At 38.6% G+C, this 18181-nt stretch overlaps 1 protein-coding gene across 1 annotated transcript in view; it reads right to left on the bottom strand.

The window, feature by feature from the left end:
• The window catches only part of grik3 (glutamate ionotropic receptor kainate type subunit 3), a 104473-nt gene that overhangs the window by 54674 nt on the left and 31618 nt on the right, over positions 1 to 18181 (bottom strand). The window lies entirely within an intron of this gene.

The raw sequence follows: 18181 nt of genomic DNA, 5'->3' as shown, positions 1-18181 counted from the left end.
AAAATTAGCAACTCTGCCACTGAGCTGGTAATATTTTTGCTTTTTTTTTTAAAACCACAACAGTACGTTTGTTTTACTTGCCACAGTATTTGAGATACTAGTGAAAGTAGCAGGTACTATAACAACGACACAGCAAGATGTATAAAATTCCTGGTGTTTAAAAACAGATATTTTAAGATGAAATCAAAATTTGGATTAATATCTGACATTGTTTAAAAGATTTTAAAAATATATGTAAATCTGACAGCAGGGCTTTAACTCTCTTTGAAAATAGCAGCTAACCTAAAACGAATAAAAACTGAAACTAAATTGTAGACTTTAATGTCTGATGGATTATTATTCATTATTATTCAGCGACTGTGAAGACCTTTGGATTGTAATGGCTAAGATAATCTTTATCTGTTTGTAATGTCATGCAATAAACATGCGGTAAAATATTTCCCCACAGATTTATCACCTCGGGGATAGAAAACTCTCATTATATTTATTTATATTGCAATGGGTTGACACTCATAGACTCTTTCTCCTTGAAGCATACTGTAAATAAAGCTTGTTTCTGTGATTCGTCTCTCACACACACGTTGTGTCTCTGTGAAGCCGACTTGAATTAGAGCTTCTATTTGTCATTCAAACTGAGTCATTCAGACTCCATTGTTGCCTTAATGATGCATTTAACTTACTATTGTAACCACCACTTATAAACAATTATTTTGTCAAATGGCATTATGTAGAATGCGTGTTTATATTTCTTTGCACATAGTATGATTTGTGAAATTGAATCGATTTAACTATTAAAAGGCAATAGCGTCCTCCATACGTTTCACCAAATGACTACATGAAAAGTTCTTATGATGTTTACATATCTGGCAGTGATGGCAGGTAAAGGATGCAGTTTCTAGTATCCTCATATATATATATTGCCCATGATGTTTTGAAGCTGTATCATATAGAAACATTTTTCATTCATTTTTTTTTTAAATCAAGACGAGAAATCTTGAATCTTTGAATTTAGAAAAGATTTAAAAAGATTCATGTTTTAAGTGTCAAAACATTTGGACAAATATGCAATAACATGTACAGCTGTCAAACAGCACAATACTGTATATTACCATATAAATTGAATTTGGGCTTCTAATGTTTGAGTCCATAATGAGAAAGGCTGCTTTAATTATGTTATTTCTCCCTGTAAATCACTGTCCACATTGAATCCCCTTCCAGCTCTATCACAGCTGAGAGGCATTCTTATTTATTTGATACGATTAGTAGTACTCATGCAGCCCTATAATGTTGTGATATCTCCTCTGTCAGAGAACTGTCAGGTAACAACACATTTGTAAAATCTAATTTTATGCTCAAGTGGTTCTGCATCTGCAATTTATCGCAGCTATCGCTCACCTTCTTCCCTGCTTGCTCCTGCTAGCTTTCTCCCTCTCCAGTCTCCACCCTCTCTTTCCAGCTTAGTGAGGTGTTTTGATCTCATTATCATTCCCAAACATTCACACCGGATAATCTGTCAGGGCGGGAGCCTGTGCTCTGCACCGTACAGGGCACCCTGGTCATGATTAGGGGTGCTGGGGCGTGCTTGCAATGAAAATACCATTTTTTTCCCCTCCCTTTAAACCAAACTAAAAGTAATGGATATATGGTTCTCCCTGCGTGCTATAAAATCTTGGCTGTGTCAATTAGGTTCTTTAGCAAAGAGAAACTGCCTCATACTGCATGAGGACAATTGTGGGACAACCCAGCGAGGACACTGAATTGATTAGCCAAACCGAGCAGCGGGGCTCAGATGCCCTTTTACAAACTGCAAATCCTTTTCCAGAAACGCTGCACAATGCACAGTGAACCTCCATTAGACAATGCTGTTCCACAATGCACGATACAAACAGCCACCTCCCCTGTCTGTGGTCTATTGTTATCATGGAGGTAAAACCTTCCCCATGCCAAATCCTCACCTCACAGCCAGTTCAATCAAAGGCTATGCCAGAAAAACAGGGACTGAGACAATGGTAACTAATGCCAGGTGGATGTAGGCTTTGAGCTGTGCCAAGCTACCTGTGTCCATCACCTTCCCTACCCCATCCATCTCCTCACCCACAGCCACTCTTTGTCCACATATGGTGGCAGAAACTACGCAGACCTGCAGCCTTGGCATTTTGTCACAGTGGGATGCTAAGGTGGCCAACAGCACAAAAAGCGCCACACTGTGAATGCAGTTTTTGAAAGTGTGTTTTTGTGTGTGTGTTTTTAAAGTTGACTTACGTAAAGATAAATACAGAATGTGGCTACTTTTATATCCTTTGCTAAATTTGTCAATAAGCAATTTGATCGTGACCCTAAACAAGCTTACTCACCAGGAAGCTTTGGCCGCCTCCTCTTTTCTGAGTGCAAAATACAGTACAAACACTGCTGTGTCTGTTCAACTGGTCACAGATGAAAATGCTGATAGACCTGTGTAATACAAAAATAATAGCTGCACTTTAGCTATATTATTGTGTTTGAGCCTTTTCTTTACCTACACTAATCTGTTTATCCTGACTGCAATATGATGCTGAGCCTAGGGAATGCTGCTTCACATACACCAGCTTATACACAAACCCCATACTTATTCCACTGCCTGTCTTTGCCCTCTCCAGCTTTTTCTGTTGTTTTTTTTCAATAGCTGTATGTCATCAGTAGCATTCATGGAGTTGTGAATATTGCTACGCAATGCAAACAAGCAGGTATTATACATGTATAAGGATTTGCCTTTGCAGGTCAGTGGAGTGCCACTTGTTTAGAATTAGATCTGGAAATACAGGCTGTGTACCCATAACCACATAGCTAAATTTCCTTTCTCAGTTTGATTGCTTTAAAAAAGAATCTCAGTAAGTGTGGAAGTAAGGGGGCTCTACCTGCCAGGCAAGCAAAATAGAGTGATTTCAACAGTATTTCAACAACCGCTGCAGCAGAGTGAGACAGTGTTCAGGCAGACGACAGCAGTGTGTGACAAAAACACAGTCTTGAAATTCATTTCAACGTAATCACTTTCTAAGCAAGGTGTGTGTGTGTGTTTGGGGTTGGCATGTTGCAACAATGTACCAATCAAAAACCTACAGGAACCAATTCCTGGTACAGAAGATACCTTAAAATGTGATGATGGTATTTTACATTTGTTGCCTGGGACTCCTAAGGACAGAGCATTACCTTAAATCAGTCTAGCCTGTTACCTTTCCAGAGTTGTAAAAGCATTTCTGATATAATATGAACAGCTGAAACCTTCTTAGCCTCTATTACTCATCTATCCCCCACCACCTCCCTTTCTATTGATCGTATTCCATCACAAATGTAGCCTCTTGCATTCTTTATATATGCATGCCATGCTCTCCACCGCACAAACACAATCACTTTTTATTCTCACACAGCTTCCATCATACTATATTTCATGTTAAAATCAATATAAAGTGATGAGCGTCAGCAAAAGAGCAGCAGGGAAGGCTGAACGTGATAACTTTCCACCTCAAGGCTTCACTGTGGTGTTTTATGTTCACATTCTTTATGTCTGGTCACTTTGGGGCTCCGGGGCTTCATTTTCATTAGCGGCACTTTGAAGGTACATTTTACTGTTACTGTCACAAACCTGTTGCAGACCAGTTGACTTATCCTTAGGGTTAAAAACACCACGGGGTTAGATGTATAGTTTTCCACAGTGGAAGGTTAGAGAACTACTCTGGGTAACAAAAATTGCGCTTTGTAATTGACATTGATTTTGCAACTGACGGCGCAATTAATATCAAGGCCTGTGTTTATCCCTGCAAGCTGCTTCAAAGTCCATAGTAAAATGAAAAGGAATTGTTTAATTTAGGCCACCTTATTACCATGAAGCTTTGACAACCACTTAGTTGCTTTAATGCTTAACATAATGAGAACACGAGTTTGAGTTCAGCTTCATATAAAACTCTTTGACAGTGCTATTATCGTCATTCACCCACCCATCCACCCACAGAAATTAGTGTCTTTTACCAGTGGCATAATGAAAGCAGGATGTAAGTATCTTTTTATAATCTCTTGCTTTACTTCTCCAAAATGCAATAAACATCTATGACATACTTTATTGCATTTTTATTCAATAAAGAAAAAAAAAGGAATTTGATTGCAGCGCAACTTATGCAAAAGTAGCAGTCAAAGCCAATATTTGCAATAAACCCATATTGGTCTAGAGCTGTGATTTCGACTAGGGTCTGAAGACAAGAGTCACCCTGCTTTTCAAAGTCAGGCTGCAGGTGCGTCTAAATATAAATCTGCCCCACTTTAGATTGGACGGACCACACATGCAAAGTTAATGCAGACAAATGAGTAGGAGGTGCGGGTCAGATCATATGGGACACCTCTGGCTAGTTTCTGGGACAGGAGGCACTCAAATCGAAATTCAAGTTCACTGTGTCTGTTAGAGTGTATGCATCCTGTGGAACAAGACCAATCTTAACACATCTGAATTGAAGCCCTAGGCACATGATTTATCCACGTTCTCCAAATCTTCTGGTGGTATGAGGTTTGAGATTATTCCCCTCAGGGCGTGTACAGTGGGATATGTACTCATGGGGATTAGCAGAGAGCAAGGAGCAACAGATGCGAAGGACCAGTGAACCGAGGGATATTAACTTATACATTCTGAGTGGCATTTTCAGCATTTATAGAATCTAAATTTAGAGTATTACAGGTCAAATATAACTCTCATCATATTAAAATTTCATAACTGTAAAAAAACCCTCTAAAAATATCGCCTTAATTATGCGCTTCAAAGCACATTTCCCTCATGACTGTATGTAAATCAACTTGTTTGAGTGCGCGATGTGATTGACAGCCTACATGAAGTTTCTCTTGTAAACACATTCTCAGTGGCAAGTTGTGCAGTTTCATGAAACAAATAATGCTAGTGAGGTTTATTAATTTTATTTTTATAATCTCTGCTTCTGTTTGGTGAAAAAGTATCGATGTGCAGTTTCAGCCATTGATTTTTTTTTATCATCCTCTGCAATGAAACACCGATAACTAAGAGATACCGTGCGAGCAAACTGTTGCATACATGTTAAATCCAGAATGACAGGCATTTATTCTAAATGCAAAATGCACAAAGCTTTTATTTTAGTTCTTTTTCAAACATGGCTCGACTATTGTAGGTTTATAATAAAAGCTGCCTTTTTTATCACAGAGCACAAGCATTATTCCTAAGCACTTTGCACCGTCTTTTCAAAGCCGATTAGAGCACGAAGAAAGAGGCCAGCTCATCCTTGCAAAGGCAGGATATTTACATTTCAGTGCCATGTGCAGTGAATTTTAATTTGGTTGCTACGATTTAACACACCGGTTTCCTCGCAGTTTCACACATGAGTGCTTAATGGCTTCGTTAACATCCTGAGGGACTTTCCTCATTACCTGATCTGGTCAGCTCTGACAGGTGCAACGAGTCTCATCACTGATCTTTGTTCATAGTGCCAAGTTCCCTCGCACCACCGATTGCAGTGAAATCGAAATCAAAGCAAACACTTGTGAGTCAAAAAGCCAAAGCACAAAAGAAACGTCAGTCTGTGGCATATGGGAATAATTCTAATGAGATCAGTGCCCTTGACAAAAATATACGGCCTAAAGTTAAATGTCTAAAATTATTCCTGTATTGCTTTTCTGAGTATCTTTGGACGCAGACCAAGAACACCATTAGACCATTTTAAACAAACCCATTAACTACGTGTTTCATTATACAGGCACTGATAAAGACCACGGGCAATCCTCTGGAAAATGTATGATTTTTTTTTTTTTTGTTTTTCTCCATTAAGTTAATCAGAAATATCAGATTGTCAGCTATATGGGCATGGTGTATTTATTTTGGAGTCCTCTAGCATACTAACTTCAAAGGACGTAAATCAGATATTTTAATGCAGCTTCACTTTAAGTCTCTATCACATTTTAACCTGAAGGTCACTCAAGTTATCTAAAATTGAGGACAGTTCATCATGCCACAGCAATATTTGAAAAGCCTTGCTATTACAGCTCTCACATAACATTGTGTGATACATCCAAACAATTCCCAGATGACCAAAGCTCAAGCTTTCCATTAAATGTTTACATTTTTAAACTAAGAACAGTGTGGTGCCCTCATATTTTCACACAATACACAGGCAATATTTGATCAATGCTTCAAGGTGGGAGAGCTTTGCAGTGACATCAGCAGAGTTAAAAGGTAACGGGCAGCCTAACAACACCACTGTCTTTCTGCCAACATCTTCACAGTACCACAACTTCCTTTCTCACATCACTTCCTCCCTACTCGCCCACTGAGCAATGGTCACACAGGCTGCACAGCATAAATTGTCTTCACTATTTGCTTTGATCCCTGACATGCACAAGGCACCCTGCTAGAGCAGCTCCATGTGGAGTACTGACAATCATCCGACACTTTGTTGTTAAAAGAACACATAACATGTGCACGATGTGAATTGCCTATACAACAGGCTGTGCATCATGTCTGATCACTGACCCAAAAATACAGTGGAAATACTGACCTGGCAGCAGTGGAATCCTGATTTAGTCTGTATTTACTGGTACAAGAGTGGTTGATATGATCGTTTACAGTACAGTTTCTGTTAAACTAATGGAATCATAATTAAACAAGATCAAGATTATGGGAAACACTTTGTAGAGAGCATTTAAGCTCTTTAAGTTTGTAATATTTCAAATATTAATCCTATAGCTCTTACTAAAACTGCCACCACATTGTTATTTTCATCATGCAGCGAACCCTGCAACAGGGCTGTCTATCATCAGTGCAAACAATGTTTCTTATGTGAGTGACAGCTTCTTACGTCCTTATTTCACCAACTATAAATTATGTTTTGAAATAAAAAAGAAGCCGTGGTGTTCCTTTCCTGATTGTCTGATTATTGGTTTGGTTTGTAAAATGTTAAACATTGACATTAACAATTACATGTCTTACATTCTAGCACACCAAATGTTACAAATTTTAATAAAAATGAATTCCTTTTAAATTTAAAGATGTTACTTAAAATGAGGCCAAATGTACTGGAAGAGTTAGAGAGCGAAATTATTAGATCACAAGTCTGTATTCACGATTATATTATGGAATTAAATTACAGTTACTAATCAAAATGCTGGTTACTATATCTGTGTGTGTGTGTTAGAGAGAGAGACAGTGCAGGTCAGCGAAGCTGCTGGAACAGGAAGTTGAATGCGACACCAGGATAGGACGGCGTCCAAGAAGCTGTTTCTTTGTCATCACGGGCTACTTTCATTTGGCAGTATGGTTTCAGATTGGAAGCATGGTCTTTAATTGGTTCTCTTGTTTAAATTTGCACCGCCTCTTATGCTCAGACAGTCAAATCAGTGCACATTACTCTAAGCGACTCGGGACTGGCACGCTTGCCAACTGACCACACTAAGGGAGGTTGTCATGTTGCCACTTTTTATTTATAATGATAAAGGAGCTGTAATATTACTGTAGAGTTTAAAGCCTATTTACCAGCTTTGAAAATATTGTCAACATTGAATTTCTTGATTTCAAACCTGAGGAAATATCTACAGCTTGTTGAGGTTATTTCAGCCTAGCTCATTTTATTCTGAAATTGTGAGACATTGTGTTGTTCAAGCCCAATGTTACTACCTGATTAAGAAGTTATTACATCGGGCGTTATATAATTGGATGCTATACTCCTTTTGTCCCAGAAACTGCTGCAAAATATTACAAGGCCATATGGGCTATCAGAAAAACTTCTTCCCACCCACTACAGAGAAATGTGTGCTACCTGAGCCGATGGCATTTTCCTCTGCCAAATGAAAAAGGCAAGAAATCTCAGATGGAGTGAGAAAGGACTTAGGCAAATCCATACCTCATACTCACCTCACCATCTTGTGCAGTCAGGTCTCAGTGCTTTTATCTGGCAGGTCTAATACTACTGTTGGGCTGTTGAAAAAGAACAGAAAATCCCTTTGCTAGAACAGCATTTCGGCTGTTTAGCATTTGTTGGAATACACAGTAGGGGCATTATGGGGCAGATTATTTATTTTGAAAGAGAGGCAATTCGATACCTTGGGTCCACAGAGAGAAGCTAAAATGTGTTCCTCGTGCAAAACAAGCGGCCAAGTGGAGACTTGAGAAATCAGAAGGGGGAGAAGTGTGACCAAGGTGCTGAATTGAATAATAACAGAAAACGACAAAGCCAACAAACTCTAAAACCTCAGAGCTGACAAGTTCATTACCCACTGAAACCACCGAGCTAACAGCTTTTCTTGTGGGGCTTTTACTAATAAAAGGTTTCAAAAATAACTGCACATGCTGCAATTTCTCTCTGACCACAACAACACAGGTGGGTTGGTGTCAAGTCAAGGTCATGTTTTTAATCCCATACATTCCTTTCACATATTCAAGCTTTTTTGTAGCTCCTATTACATCTTGAAAAGAACGTTTTTTCTTTCATTATTTAACTTAGGAGGCTGCAGCTTCTCCAGTGAAATACAAAATGTCTATCGGTGAATATTACTGAAATCTAAATTAAGGTTTTTATAAATAATCAGGCAGATTTGACATGAAAATACACACACTCCAGAGCGACACAAAGAAGTTAAATAAACAACCTAACGAAAAACAGTTGCCATGGGAAACTCCACAGTGCTCCCCCCAAATGAATGGCAATTCTCAAACCTGTTTCCCACATTTAGAAACACTATAAAAATATACTTTGCAAAATACACTGTTTAGCAGAAGAAAAAAAAAAACTGCCATGGACTCCACGGTTAATTTTCCCTTAATTTAACTCAAATTTCACTCAGTGTTTAACTGAACTTAGCCTGCTGTTTACTTTTAGGTTTAGCTACCACAGATATATGGTTAGGTTTAGGAAACGAGTCATTTATTCAAATGTATTTGCTGCAAGTAAAAAAAATGACGTTTATGTTGCACAGTTCATTCAAATATCAGGACATGAGTGACCCTGACCAAGAATCTACATATATGTGAAGAAATGTGAAAACGTTTAAATACTCAAACAAATCTGTTGTAGGTAAATTTGCAGTCAAAAAGCATTGTGTCTCATTTAAAAACAATGCAGTGTTACTCACAAATGTGGGATTCATCAATATTTTCTAACTTGAATTAGTTTGTAGTCTACCAGCTAATTTAGAAGTGCCTCAGACATGCATACAAATAAATAATGAAGTCATGTCTGTCTGTCTTATTAAATTTAAATACACATTAAGCTTTAAACATAATAATTACCTTTTTTATTAATACAAGTAGTAGTATCATAATTGCTATGAAGCTGATTCTGTTCTGGATGTTACGTTTTCAGTGGGTGAAACATTTCATCACTCATCCAAGTAATTTTTTCAGTCACTTTAATATGATAATATTATCATAATATTAATAATAATAACACAATAATAATATTTTTTATATTATTAACAGTTTTTCAAAGCACTACAAGCCACAAACTCTCATAGTTAAAATTAAGTTCAACAATAATATATATATATATTTTTTTTACATCTAACTGAAATGGTAAAGGCTTTAATTTTGTATATATTTTCTAATAGGCATCTTTTTTTTTTATCTTATTGATATAGATGTTTTTCATCATATCAGGTTTGATGTCAAAGCTGATATGATGGCAATTATTGAGACAGTGAGTGTCTCAGTGGAAACAATATTCAGCACAGCGGTTAATTTTTTATTTTTATATTTCTGTGACATCTGGATTCATCAGTGCAGTCGGACATTGCTTTTATTTTTTACAGGCTGCTTTTTCTTATAAGGAAAAAAGGGGGTAGGGCAGTACGCAGACTGCAGGTGGGGAGTACAAACTAATTTTACGGTGATTCTGATGAGCACATCAACGTAACTGGGTGGTGCGCACATTTGATGAATCCAATGGTAAGTTTTTGTGTGCAGTTTTTGCAGCGATAAGTGAATGAGGCCTATAGCGCTTCTGTTAGAAGTAAAGCAAATCATGTCAGATGAATTCCTTTCTTCAAAAAAAAGCTCTTTTTAAATTGTGCAACTAAACCACAAGCAGCATGCGAATTGCACTGCAGGCATGCTGACATTTGTGCATTTGGTTCCCTGTGTGGATGCACCATACAAGCAAAACAAAGACCCCTGAAAACATATTTGGCAGAAAATATTAGTAGCAAAGAGTATATGTAATTTCTTAGGGAGAGTTTGTGCAGTTTGAGCCTGAACAATGCTGCTGGGTATATTGCTGACACCCTTGAACAACTGCTGAGACCCCTCCCTATAGCCCCATAGCCTCTTACACATAAAGCAAAAAGTGCAGTTGTTTTCTTTTGCCAATCTAACAGAGTATAATAAAGGCCATATGCCAGGAGGCAACTACTGCACCCGCCTGGCCAATCTCAAGGGTGCTTATGGGATCAAGAGCCGAAAGCAAACATAATGCCTGACCTAAAGAGAGCCAAGAGCATGGCGAGGCAAGTGACTATCACACAGAGAAACAACTGTAATACACTTGCTTCCTTAAGGACTTTCACACAGCACTAGTTTAGTAACAGTCACTTCAACGCCAGTGCTTCAAACGTGAAAAAAGAGATGCTGTAAAGCCAGTGAGCGGATGAAGTCAAGGACCTATTTTGTCATTCAAAGCAGAGTCAGCCTGAAGCACTATGGTGTTTGAAGAAACTTATGACCTACTCTACCTTGTCCATATTACAGTTTTCTGAGGGGGGATGACAGACTGCAGAAAATCACGTTTTACAGTGGCGTAGCTGTTTGTGCATCACCGAGTCCCAATCCCAGACATCAAGGGAGCCTCACTCAACTTTTAGAGGACACCGTGCTAAATCATTTTGGGTGTCTGGAGGAATCAGAAAGGAATGGTTCATGAGTCATTACATGTGATGCGTAATGTTTCAGGCACTGTCATAATCCGTTAACATACTTAATTAAAGAGCTCAGTGCGATTGTAATTCCGTCTACTCCCGATCTCATGTCCCCCGTTTGTTTATATAACCTAGATCCAAACGGGGACAGTCAGTCGAAATCAAGTCATCACTTGGTAATGCCCTCGTGATCGCGTAGCACACCAGCAATGACTCATGAAATGTTACTCCGATCACAGGTTATATCCACACCATCAGTCCTCAAGATTAATTTGGCTTGGGAGATGAGTTATTCAATAATTCATTGTGTAATATTTGCCTGCAAATTAATCCTTATTCAATGTGACAAGGAGAATTAAATGATTGCTTACCAGGTAATTTGGACATAATTATTCTTCTTTCAAGTATTGGTCTACCGTGCAAAATCTACAGAGTTGTTCTCTCTGCCAGGTGCTGTTGTTAAGACAAAGAGCCAGTCTGTATTCATTTCCCAAAAGATGAAAAAAGCTAAGTTTAGACTGGAGCATATAAAATGATGCATGTGCTCTAGATGTTGCTCGTCTCCCTGGAAGAGATTTATGATTGGTATGATACACAGGATATTAAATGATCATGTTTTTGCAATATGTACTGATAAAATTTAGCTGTGAGCATGTTGTTCTGTAACTTTATTTGGCTTTAATCTATTGCACACATGGAGGACCATTCTACTTTTGTTTCCTCTGAACCTACAGAGATACAAAGACGTTTAGCTTGCTCACTAGCCACCTGTCTCTACTCCAGGTGACCCACATCTAGCTTTGTTGTCTCTTGTGAATTACAGTATGACATTTGATACACACAACAGAATTGATTTGCTTTTATAAACATTCCTCCGCAACAAAAGAATTCAACAAATCAACAAATTCAACAAATGAAAGGATAATATATTTATTGTCTGTCAAAATTAAATATATGACTAAAGACCTAAACCATTGAGCTACTGTTTATAAAATAAATAATATCAGTTTAAGATCAACTTACAAACACTATTGTGACCGTACACAGAGGTGGCTGCTTTTACGTATGAGTTCATGTAAAAGTGAAGGTCAGTTTGATTGGGATTCAGATGTGGCAGGAACTAATTCATGTGATGCTGTTAACTATAGAGTGCTCTCTAATTATAACAGTCTACAGAGTGGAAAGAGTAACACTTCAATGAAGTGACCTCAAAGGCAGCTTTTTTATTCACTGCTTTTTCCACACACACACAAAAAAAAGTTGTTGAAAGTTGAAAGACTGAGGAGTTATTGCACCAGGTCACTGTAATTACTGTTAAAAAACAAACCCTTTCTCTGACATTTTAAAAGTGCAACTTGAAATCTACAAAGCACATAACTAAAATAGGAAGAAAGGAGAGATTTATTGCTTTACATGAAACGAACAAAGAGAGTAGCAGCTGCCGACTGAATGCCACAGTTTTAAAAACAGCCAACCGAAAAGGAAAAAAAAAAAAGTGATGGCAGAAACACTTGGAGTGATACAGCCCATTCTGCACAGGTACAAGTATATCTTTTTTACTCACACCTGCTGTCTACCTGTCAAAAGGCTTCACTGTACTGCTGGCTCCCCTCCTTCACTGCCAGCCCACCACACCCCCTGCTACTCCAGCCTATTCACAACCGCAGGCCCCCTATTGTGGTCTGTCAGATGCCAGCTACAGACATGCTGCACCACTGCGCTGGAGTCTCTGGAGCTAACTGTCACTTATTTTTTTCCCAGTGCTTTTAATAGGGAGGGGGAGCGCAAAGCACAGAAACACAGTCAGAAAGAAAAGATATGACCAAAGCTGTCAGCCAGTGGTAGAACTCATTAGGACATACACATATTGGGAGCCATGTAACATTAGTATTGCCAGTGATGCTGCTACAGTACACTAGGGGAGAATGTGGAGGCAAAGACAAAGCCTGTGTATGCTGTACTGTATGTGTATAATGTTATCCCTTGTATGCTATTCTATATCTTATACCTCAAACCTACAGGACCTGCTCAGAAACCTATGTAATGAAGCTCCTGGAGCACAGTTTTTGTGCTGATGTTAATGCCAGATAAGGTTTGGAAGTCTGCAGTTAGTGAGTCAACTGACAACTTTGACTCGTTCTTTCACCAACATTTGTAAAGACAGACTACATGGCTCGGTGCTTGATTTTTTTACACCTGTGGCAATGGGACTAAAAACGCCTCATTTCAGAAGGGGGTTGGCCCAGTACATGTAATGAATGGAAAAAAGATATTTATATCAAAAATATTCAAACTTATCACTTATCTACAGTACATTTTATCAGTCCTATCCTCCATATAAAGCTCTAGTGCCCAATGTATTTTTCAGACTGTGCTGTTGAGCTCATCATCTGTGACAGCCATAACTCTAGGTTGTTTGACAGATTTTCTTCCTGCTTCATTTCTGCCGTAATGTCGAGAGGTGCTATTAACTCCTTTTCAGTTGTCACACATTTATTTCCTCTGTGACATTAAGCCATGTTACATGAACCGTCAGAATCGCCTGTAGGTTGAACTGATCCCAAAAAATCCAAACACTTTTAGTGCTGACTAACTCTGATAAATGGGCTAAACCCAGCAATATTTACCTATGCGTATATAAACCGTGACCACGACATAACCTGTTATGCTGCCTAAAGACATCTGGATTGACTAAAAGAGGAGTGTGACCAAGAAAAATAAGCCATTATGCAGCATTATGCAGGTAGTCTCGTCATTTGAAAACAATACCCAATATTAAGAGTTCAAATATAGCACAGCCTCCACATTTTCCAAACACAGTTTATGTCTATGTCTATTAGGGTCATATACTACAATGCTGTACATTGCATCAACTTCACTCCTGTTATCCACCCTTCTTATACTGTGTCTGCTCATGTCCACCACTTGAGGTGATGCTTTTGTTATACAACCCAGCTGAGTTAATCTGTTTTCTGCACCAGTGACTTGCAACAAGTCCACTCTCTTTTTTCATTAAGAGACAGAGAGATCCTGGAGACCAGCAGAGCAGAGAGCAGAGATGCTGTCAAAACACCCTGCCCAACCATCACGCACATTAGCAGGCACCATTTTGAAAGATAACAGGGATTCCTTACATTTGTTCCCACATACAGACATGCACAGATTCACTGCCTCCTTTGCATGTTTGCAACTAGTCAGCAGTTTCCCACAGCAGAGGAATTTAGATTGAAATCTTTCTGAAACCATATGTTCTCGGGGAGAAAAAAAAATGCTTTGTGGCAAAAGTATTTAGCAATCTGTTTGTGTTTAGATTTTACTAAGTTCGAAAACTATTGTTTACAGCTTCTTTGCTTCCATAAGACAGAAGAAAAACTGGGGGGGATCAGCCTCCCCGGCCACGAGGTGCCACCATCTTCTCTCTCCATCTGTCTGCCCACTCTTCCGGGGGCTAATTATCCTAATCCCATGAATCCTGAATGTAGGCTGGTGGCATGCGCCTCAGTCCCAGGATGCTAGCGTTTTGCCTCCCAGTTAAAATGTGGAAATTAATTACCGCCTGCCCTGCTGCTAGTGGGAGGAGGAAGAGGAGAGGCAACCACAGGAAGGCCTCTCCCTGGCAGGTGTGGGAAGGTGCTAGAGACTTCTCCTGAGATCATCAAGTAGGCGCCAGGACTCAGTTTGCTGTACATGTATGGTACCTCTGGAGCCCTGTTAGTCATTTAAAGCTTCTGTAAAGCAACTAAATGTTGACTTCACTAATGAACAACAATGAAAAACAACAGTTGGATTTAAAGTTGCTATATCTTTGCTCTAAAAAACATTAGTCAGTTAAAAATTGAAAAAGTTAAGTTTACACTGTCAGGACTTATCCTCAAGTGTACTTCATAGAATATAAACTGCTCTCATGAGCACTAAAGGTTTAGCAGACGGGCAATTGATTAGCTAAGAGACAAACATTTGAGCACACCAGTGATAATTTGTGACGCTATAGGTTAGCCGCTCCATATACAGTGGTTATTTTAACTGAGGGCTAATATGCGTAGTGCTTCTGGGGAGATAAAGTGTTAGTTTTTATAGTGCAAGAGCCAGAGTCTTTTTTCCTTTCTGCCAGTATACTGTTTGTTGAATTATCAATCATTTACCTCAGTTCAATGCAGTGTGACTTTAATCCAAAAGCATAGAAGAATTTGATATGCTTTGTCTTTTGTTAAAATAGTCACAGGTAGGAAACTAACAGTAGTGGAAAAAAATATATTAAATGAACTCCACAGAAAACTGTTTTGTTTTGGGGTTTGTTTGTTTTTTTAGTATTAAGTACACAGGCAGGCATGACTTTATTTTGCAGTTCAAGAGAGACGCCATCCATTGTCAACTATAGAGGGCATTTTTAAAATAATTTAATGTGAAAAAAATCTATAATAGCTGATGTACAGCATATGTTTTCCCCATTTCCTTAACACAGTTGAGTGATTGGAAAAAATAACCTGCAAGATATGTGAAAGCTCACACTCTATTCCAAAACACCCACATGGCCAAATGACACAGACATACTCAGTCACACTTTTACTCTGCCAAGGGAAATGGGGTGAATAATACCTCCATTAAAATGATATTCACAGTTGAAAAATTACAGTTTCTGCCATGCACAAAAATCTCACTTTCTATTTTTGTCAGAGGTGGTTACACTTGTTAACAGTAGTGGTCTTGTTAACAAACTCCTTTAAGTGATGCCAGTACTTAGATAAGCCTTTCTACTTCATGTTTTCAAAAAAAAAAAAAGAAAAGAAAAGAGAAATAGAGGATGCCGTGTAAATTATTTAATTTACCCCTGTACTGAGGAATGGCTAGGGTTATACAGCTTTCTGCGTTGTTTTTGAGAAGTACACAAATATGGTCATGTTGATTTGATGCAAGCTTTTTTTTCCAAAAAGCTGGAACGTGGGAAAGTTTACCAAGACATTGCATCACCTCTTCATTTATGCACTTTTTAAGGGTGTAGAAACTGTGGAACCCATATGCTGCAGTTTTAAACATTTTTAAATTCTTCCTTGAGGAAGAAATTAAAAATGTTTCTGTTTGTTTGTTTCTGGATTTTCGGCTGCATTTTGGTGACTCGTCTGTCATATATTTTTTTGTTTTCATAATGTTTAAAATCTTTTCAGTGGCTGAAAGGCCTAAAAGGCAGACGTGTCTGTTTAGTTATACTTATGTGCAAAATGTACTTTGGCATTGTTTTGCTGGAATAAGTAAGACCTTTACAAAACAATTAATACATTTTAAAAAATGGAATCTTGCAACATTTCATCGATATTTTCACATACACTCCTTTTTCTCTAATATGCATTTGTGGATATAGCAACTTAATAATAAATTGAATTTAATATTATGTGCTGTAGATGATAAAATCTCCAATTACTTGATTATTGACTGAAAACCTTCACAGACATACTCCAATTACTTTGGTAAATGGTAAATGGCCTGTATTTGTATAGCGCTTTTCTAGTCCCTAAGGACCCCAAAGCGCTTTACACAACCAGTCATCCACCCATTCACACACTGGTGATGGCAAGCTAAATTGTAGCTACAGCCACCCTGGGGCGCACTGACAGAGGCGAGGCTGCCGGACACTGGCGCCACCGGGCCCACCAGTAGGCAACGGGTGAAGTGTCTTGCCCAAGGACACAACGACAGAGACTGTCTAAGCTGGGGCTCAAACCGGCAACCTTCCGATTACAAGGCGAATTCCCAACTCCTGAGCCACGATCGCCACTCTTGGAAAATAACATTGAGAAATGTTATTATTAAATTGAACTGAAATCATACAAATTGTTAATAAAGGGGCTAACAGGGGAATGCAAAATAAAACATAAACAACTTCAATTTAGCAGTTCTTTTCTGACAACCATGTACAGTCTATGATCACAAACCCTGTATAGCCTAGCGAATTGAAAAAAACAACAATCGTCACTTAATGGCAAGCCAGTTAGCCTCTGTTACATGATGGGTAACAGAGGTTGTTAGGTGAATGGGACTGGTTTTCAAATGAATCGATGCTAACTTGCTACTGAAGTGCAAGTTGGCCAATAGTAGCCATCAGAATATGGTTTGGAACAGCAGCAATATGTGCAATCAGTCATAGTAGGAACTCAAGCTAATGATTTGGCAAATATAAGTCTAGTTACCACTGCACCTGATCCTGACTGGCTGCGGTGATGAACGTAATGATAGCACTCAGGACACGGATGCTCTCAGGTTTAAGCAGCTAGTGGAGTCTGACACTTGCCCCGATGATTTGGGAGTGGATGGGCTTATGCAAATCAACCTTGAGAAGCATCCCCTCATGTCTCTTTGGAACAAAAAGAGGTTATTCATGTTTTCACCCTATCACAGTAAAGAAAAAAAACAGCACTTCTAATTATATTTTTGTCATAGAGTCACTAGTTCCCAACCAGATGCCTATATTAGAAGTATTTTTTGATTGGAGGAAGCGGTGGGCTTTTCTTATCCCGTGTCCTCCAGCTGTGTCAAACTGTCAAGCTGATCTGTCAAAACACAACTTACACAAGCCTCAAGATGCAAATCAGAGATCAGAGCAAATTTAGGAGAGATATCAGAGCAAAGTTGCTTCACAAGGTATGTATTACAGTGAAATAGTCTTTTCATTTTTATTTCCCTCATGACTCTATTTTTTTGTCACACCAACCTTGTCACTGGTGCTTCTCCTGCTATTTGACTATGCAGCTAGAACAAGAAGAAGCAATGGATCTTTTAAATGGACTGACACTCTGGGACACAGAAAGTACCACTGGCACATAAACCACTGTTCCTATAAAACCAAAGCAAAACACACCACGTATATAGCTGAAGAAACAATCAGATCAAGGGGAAGTGACAAAACTGAGCTACAGAGAGTGCATTTCAGTGCCTTGAATCGTGTACTTGGATAGAAGATATTGCACTTTAATGACTGCGAAACCGAGCTGGCCACTGCACTTAAGGTGTCCGATCCACAGAAGAAGACAGTTTTGGATATAACAACAATAAAGTCAATCATGAACTTGACAAAGGCTGCAGTTGGAGAATCTGGAAAAACACTTTATCTCTAAATTCAGGAAAAAAAAACAGCAGCCTAGAAAAGTTGACTATTAGAAAGCTTCTGACACAACACTACAAAGTACTTAGGACTCAGGAGTGTCACATTGTGTGTCACCAATGGTGTTTGTACCACCACAAGTAAAAAGTTGTTCCACACTGAAGAACATTTGCACCCACTAATATGTATTAATTACAGATTTTT

The sequence above is a fragment of the Rhamphochromis longiceps genome, linkage group LG11, assembly GCF_057381845.1.
Source record: "Rhamphochromis longiceps isolate RC_006_pf linkage group LG11, R_longiceps_female_GT1.1, whole genome shotgun sequence".
NCBI classification, from domain to species: Eukaryota; Metazoa; Chordata; class Actinopteri; order Cichliformes; family Cichlidae; genus Rhamphochromis; species Rhamphochromis longiceps.
The sequence above is the reverse complement of the archived record's forward strand: the minus strand, read 5'-3'. Positions and strand labels throughout refer to the sequence as shown.